This window comes from Cuculus canorus, chromosome 1, assembly GCF_017976375.1.
Source record: "Cuculus canorus isolate bCucCan1 chromosome 1, bCucCan1.pri, whole genome shotgun sequence".
Classification (NCBI taxonomy): Eukaryota; Metazoa; Chordata; class Aves; order Cuculiformes; family Cuculidae; genus Cuculus; species Cuculus canorus.
Window position 1 is genome coordinate 192826570 of NC_071401.1, and position 7036 is coordinate 192833605.

A 7036-nucleotide genomic window follows, 5' to 3' on the forward strand; every position below is an offset into this window, starting at 1 on the left:
AAAGTCAAAGTTCTCCCTGAAACACCATGTTATCGTACAGCTTGGAGCTTTCCCGGTGATAAACTGTTGATAAACAGAGCATATTTCCTGCCTATAAGATCACTGCGGTGTTAATGTTTTAAGCACTGTATGGTACCTGGATGGGAGAACATCCTGATCTAGCACAGCAAATCTACTGACACGGTGAAAATCAAGGTGCATGCGCATGCTGATCTGCAGTTTGCCCTTTAGGCACCGTAATCAATATAGATTAGTTATATTAACATTACTGTTTGCTTGTGATATTGTGCATTAGTGCATTACAACAAAGTTGTGCGCCTGGGAGGCACCAACCCCATGCTACAGTGGTAGGCTGGCTTCCAGCTGGTGAGAAAACAGCTCTGGAGAAAAAGGCCTGAAGGTCCTGGTGGATACCAAACTGACCATGAGCCAGCAACCTGCCCTAGCAGGAAAGATCAACAGCCTCCTGGGCTGCATGAGCGAAGAAGTAGCCAGCAGGTTGAGAGAAGGGATTTTTTCCCCTCTATTCAGTGCTTGTGGGACTACATCTACAAAAATGACTTCCAACTTTGACTCCCCAGTGGAAAAAAATATGGTGATAGAGTCAACAGGTACAAGTTGGTGGACAGGCACTGTGCCCTTGTTCTCAGCACCTGCCCAGCCTTCCCCAAGACGATCTAACCTGCTCTGTAGGAGCTTCAGGGAGATTTTATAGTGCTGTTGGCTACCTATTCCTCAGTTCTATTATTGTTATTGTTAGAAAGTTTCACATCTATTTTAGATCTATCTTGGGCTGGTTACTCTCTCAAAGAGAACATTTTATCTGTTAGATACAATTTGTCCTTGAAAAATTTCATTCATTGTTGTTTAGCTTTTTATTATACTCAAGATGCTAAAAATTATATAAAAAGGTTGAAGTACTCTCAGATTCCCTAGGTTCTCCTTTCCCCTTCAGCTGAACATGAAGTAAATCCTTTTTGCACTCATCAAGACTCCAATGTCCCATCAAAGGTGGCTTCTCCGACTCCTTAAGTAGTCCAGGATGAATTTCATCAAGACCTGCCAACCTGGGGGCCTTTACTTGTAGACTATAAGCAAAAGTCTATTAGGAAAAACTTTATACGTACATTTCGTGTTTCTTGCTAGGATGCATTGGATAGGGAAAGAAGAAGTTAAATATCATTCAAACAATCTAGACAAACAATGTCAAGACAAATGTTGCCTACAACTACTTATATATAAGCATAAGAAAAGGAAGGAGAGAAAAGAAACACACAGAAAAAAATGAGGGTTAAATCAAATAAAACCAGCATGACTTGCATCACAAAGTGAACAAGGACAGAGACATGAGTTACCTCTACTTCAACATTTAGTACGTTGTACTGGTTTGGGCTGGGATAGAGTTAAATTTTTTCAAGGTACTTCAGAAGGTGCTGTGTTTTGGATTCGTGCTGAAAACAGTGCTGATAAAACAGGGATGTTGTAGCTATTGCTGAGAACTGCTTGCACAGCATCAAGGCTTTTTCTACTCCTTGCACCATCACACCAGCCTGTGGGCTAGGGGTGCACCAAAAGTTGGGAAAGGACACAGCTGGGACAGCTGATCTCGACTAACCAGAGGGAACAAGCCATACTATGTGACATTATGCCCAGAAATAAAAGCCATGGGAAGAAGGAGAAAAGGGGGACGTTTTGAGTTATGATGTTTATCTTCACAAGTAATCTTTACACATGACAGAGCCCTTTTCTTCTGGACACTAAACCGCTGCATGCTGATGGGGAGTAGCAAGTGAATTCCTTATTTTTCTTTACTTGCACATGCAGCTTTTGCTTTACCTATTAAACTGTATTTATCTCAATCCATGAGTTTTCACGCTTGTAAGGGGCTGTGTAGGGCTCACCTGACATCACAGGTGCTTACATCACAACACACATACAAACAGGTGCGGCTTTGTACAGTGCAGTGGTTGTGCCGAGGACCCAAAATCCACATTTCAGTGTTTTTCTTTATTTTAGACAAGCTGTAGCCTAGCTCTGTTGAACATCCTGTTGCAGCTGCTCCTAAATGCACACCTGGAGCACATATTTCCATTCATTCCCACTCCTAGGAAGCTGGTTCATCTCCTCTGAGGCTGCTACAGTGTGAGACACAAAGCAGAAGAGGAGATGATCAAGGGATTTGCTACAAAAGAGGACTTGTGTTCTGATCAACACACTAATGTAAATGCTGCCGAAGAGACCACAGGAGGAGGCTGCAGGTGCTCAAATAGAATAAATCAATGGCATAAAGACTTAAAATAGTGTACCATCTTGCAACCTCCACTTTTAAAAGCTCATGCATAGCAGAAAACATGATCCTGATGCACAAAATGAAAAAACAACAATAATTATATAGTTTTTCTAAACTGGCTATCTTTACAAGTTTAGTAGATAATTAATGTTAATTAGTTGATTACTCCCCAGGCAGCCTTAATAAACATCAAACCCCAAAATGTGAACTTCACCCTCTCTTCTGTTCCATATCTTAACACAAGGTCTTATTGTCATGAACATATTAACATGGAGATGGGCTAGGAGCTGCCTGAAAATGTTTTTTTCCCTCCTTTTTAGCCTCTCTGTCGTTTGGTGCATGAGACCCGCCAGTGCTGGGATGGCAGAAGCAAGGACGAGGCAAGTCCCAGCCCCGCAGCAGGGGCAGTTCTTGGGAGTGCGATTTGGGATATTGCATGTCTGCCCATAGCAGGGCAGTATTCCCTTTCAGCAGCTTGATTTGCCCCAGTCCAGCCCAACACATCATGCATTGTGTCTTTCACTCTAAATTGTGTTCTAGAAAGCACTTAATGTGCTTAAGTTCAATCTCTTCTCCTAATCCTGAACTGCACACCAGCACAAATGTGATTCTACTGCCAACACTGCTGGACCTAGACATGCAGGAGCCTGGATGGGCCTTCTGTGCTTCCCCCACGACCTCTTCAGTAGGGAAGTCTCCTTGTGTCCAGGTTCTTGGACTCGCAGGCTACTTTTCAGTGCAGGAGGAAGGCTAAAGCATAGCCAGAAGTGAGTCATGGAGTCAGTAAGATGAAAAAAAATGTTGGATACAAGAACCCAGAAGCTGCAGAGCAGAAAACAGCACGTGGAATATTTTATGTGCAACTAGGTGCAAGTCAGACTGGAGCACTCTCCGTTATCAGCATCTTACCAGTTCTAGCCAGGTCAGGTATGTCTACGTGACTGGGAGTGAAGTGCAGCCATACCTCTAAACATAGCTTCAGGATGATAGGAGTACCTGGAAGCTCAGCAAGGCTCAACTCCTTTGTGAAGAGGATGTCTGTGGATCTTTGAAGCTGGTTTCAAGTAGAACAAAAAAAAGGAAGCACCAAGAAACATAATGGTTCCATGCCAACTGCTGGACAGATTTGTTCCACTCCCTTACTGAGTCATCAGGTGCTCCAACATCCCAAAGTCACCTATCAGTAGCCTAAAGTGCATTACCCGCACCTGCAAGGACTCCAGATCTGCTCCTTTTGCAGGATTAAGGCATTTTTATTTCTAAGATTTTTCACTCCCTCTAATACCCTTATTAACTTGAGCAACTCTGGACATTGATACAGCAACACTCTAAAACATTGGTTAAAATCCAATTCTTTTCTCTATGGCTTTGCCTACAGGGATATTTTCATGGCTTACCAGAGATATTAGCACATCTATTTTTCTTGCAGCAGCCGCCATTTTAGCTAACTTACCTCTTTGTGCATTCAGAACTAATTTAGAGCAACTATGCTCTAGCTAAACTCCAGTTTCCCTATGCCCATAGTTCAATATATTTATTCTCTCTTACTCTAAAATAACCTATTTCCCTCCAAAGGGAGCTGAGGGAACTTGAAAACTTCAAAATATACCAGGGCTGGGAAAGGATTTGGACTATGGACTGTGTATTGTGTTACCACCACAAAGCCCCTTACAGTGCTGTTGAGGAAAGCCAAAGTAGAGATTCATTTCAAAGTTTTTGCTTTTCTGGTGCTCCTCTGAGCTGATTTATGCTGTAAAACTGTGATTTGACTATGCCAAAGGGAGATCTAGTAGGTTGGAAAATTGCAAGGCAGACTCACTGTGTCTGTCTTCACTGGTGTTGTAGTCGCCAAGTTTTCCTTCAATCTTGCTCCTCTTCTCCTTATTGTTCCTTTTCTATCTGTTCCTCAGTTGAGCTACACTTTAGCACTTTAGCACCTTTGGAGCATGTCAAAGGACACACTGGCACTGCACAGCAGAGATGTCAGGGTGTCGGGGAGGGGAGCAGGATCTCCCTGTTAGCACCCACAGCCCCTTAGATCAGCCCAGCTCATCTGACTGAGCTGATTTGGTGACCACTGTCACCACTGCAAACAAACCCTGGAGTTGCCTTATTGCACCAGGTCAGCGTCTACATTGCTCTGTCACATGTCCAGTCAAGTCAGGCCTAAAAGAAACACATATTGGAAATGCATCTTCTGTTCCTGAAACCCTCTAACTCCTTTTAGTGGCACCTGTCTTTAGACACCAAGGATAGAGGACCCAAATCACTGGACTTCAAACATTTGCAAGGTCAACGCTTGCATCTGGGAAACTTCTGTGGAGTGCCTCTGCAGTCAGTGGGAGTGACAGATGCTCTCACAAAGCACAATTCAGGTGATTGTCTGTAGATAGCCACCATAGGAAAATGGAGTAATCACTTTGGAAGCACCCATCTCTCCCTAAAGAGAGCTGCGCATGATTAAGTCATCTGTGTGCGTCCATACCAGCCTTCTTCCATGAGCCACCCAGTCGATCTCCAATGGAGATCTGCCTTTTGATCCGAAAGAGGCAAGGGTCCTTTGGGACACAGCTATGAAATCCTTCAGTCAATGTCTATATCTTGTATATACACATATAAGAAGCCTGAATTCTGTCAGGTTCTAATGTAGAGTGCTCTACTTGCTTTACTTAATAGTAAAGCAATCTTGCAATCTTAATAGTTTTCTTTAACTAGCATTTGTTTCTAGGCTCTTTTAAAAACTGATAACAAGAAATCAGGTGTCCCAATGTCTGGCTTTGTTTTGGTCTCCCCTCAGCAGGTCTGAAGCCTTGAGGACCACTGCATGGAGCACGTGGGCTAAGTTGGAGTGTCAGCAAGAAAAGGTGGACATCTCACAGATAAACACTGGCAGAAACAGAGTGCACTCTTCTAAAGTCGTATTCTTAGCAATGTCTGAACTATTTAGACCAAAACCATCCGAGAAGTCATCCTGAAACAGATTCTGTGCAGGTCAGCTTATTGCAAAGACCTGCAGTTTGGCACAAAGACTGCAGCTGCAAAGTGGGGCAGTCAACACTCACTTGCTAAATTGCTGTTAGACCATTGGCCTCAACAATGTTGTATGGAAGGAGTTTCACCATGAGTTGGGCGCTTAGAGAAAAAGGATTTCCTTTATTAGTTTTGAATTGTTCCTTTCAAGATTTCACGTACATTTTTTGTTTCTAATATTGAAAAGTAGGGAGATCAGGAAACCCCACTTGGAGCCTCCTTTGCACAGAGGTACGTGTGCCTTTTGTATAGTGGCATTCTTAACATATTTGTGGACCATAGTCACATTGATGTCTAACAGACTAATAACAAATACCTGCGATGTTCCCCACAGACCTCCCAGTCTTAACCACAGTTATTGAAATTCAGGAATCCTTGCTGATGTCCTAATTGATAACTGAAATGGATTAAAGAGACATTGTTGGGAAACAATCAAGGAAGATATCTGAGAGGATAACTTTGTAGGTGGCAGCACAAGAACAATAGGACCTGAACACCCAGGTTACGCAGCTGATTCACAACTACACACGCAAGGACATGACTCTCTGCCCTGTACAAGCTAGTCAGTCATGGAGCAAATCAGTGCAGACTCCTGACAGAGTCAGGTTCCCAGAAGGCTTCCTGCAGTCAAGGATATTTTAATACCAGAACAATGAGGAATATCGATTGCTCTGAGGTAATATCTGCCTCTAACAGAACCTGCATTGGGCTATCTGGGCCATCACAGGACAAGATGTCCTTGCAAAAGAAGTTTCCAAAACGTCTATCAATAAAACATCCTTTGATATGGCACGAAGTAATATTTACATGCCTTAGTTTCTTTTAAGTAAAGCGAATATCATATGTCTACTGTGGAAGGAAGTGATAAAGTCACACAAATAGTCATAAAGCAATACAAGAATCTTGAGTCGAAGATCCTAAAAAGCAACAAGTGCTATTATATCATTAATACATTAATAGTGAGATACCCCGGGTAATGTTTAACTGTAGAATGAGACAGCAGTAATGAAAATGGCACTTAAACAAGCATTAATTGTTCTTCTAATCAAGGAACTGTTCCACAAATTGAACTATTATCTTCAAAAAAAATTAGAGTGATTCAGTAAGAGGTATATTTACAAACACTTTATCTTCAGACAGATTGTAAAGATTATCAACACAGGTTTATATTAATAAATTATGCTTGAGTAAGAATTGTATTTTGGATCAGTTTTCAAATGCTAACCAGGAATGCAAGAGTTCAATGGCATTTTATATGTTGTATTATAGACAAAATATTTTTTACAAATATATATTAATATCAATATAATAAAATATCAATATATATAAAAAGTATGTTTTCCAGTGGTTGCAAGACCACCAACTCAGTTTTGTGTATGATCAGGCCATTCTAATTGTCATGTTTCATTGTCATTTATATTGATTAATGACTGTTTGGAACTGTTACTAGTATTCATTTCTGGTTCATGAATGTACATAAGGAATCTGGCACAGGCAGACATAGATAGGCAGGTCTAGGAAGTGAGGAGGAAGTTTACATATCGATTCTTAAGAAAAATAGTTTTTTTTACAGCTGCATCAGTCAGGAGCACGGTGCCTGGGATATTCATCCTCAATCTTTTCTTGTGAAGATTCAGACACTGACTTGCCAGTGCCTTTAAGGAGACACTTACTGCTCTGCACGTGTCATTTATTCTTTCTACGCATTTTCTGGCA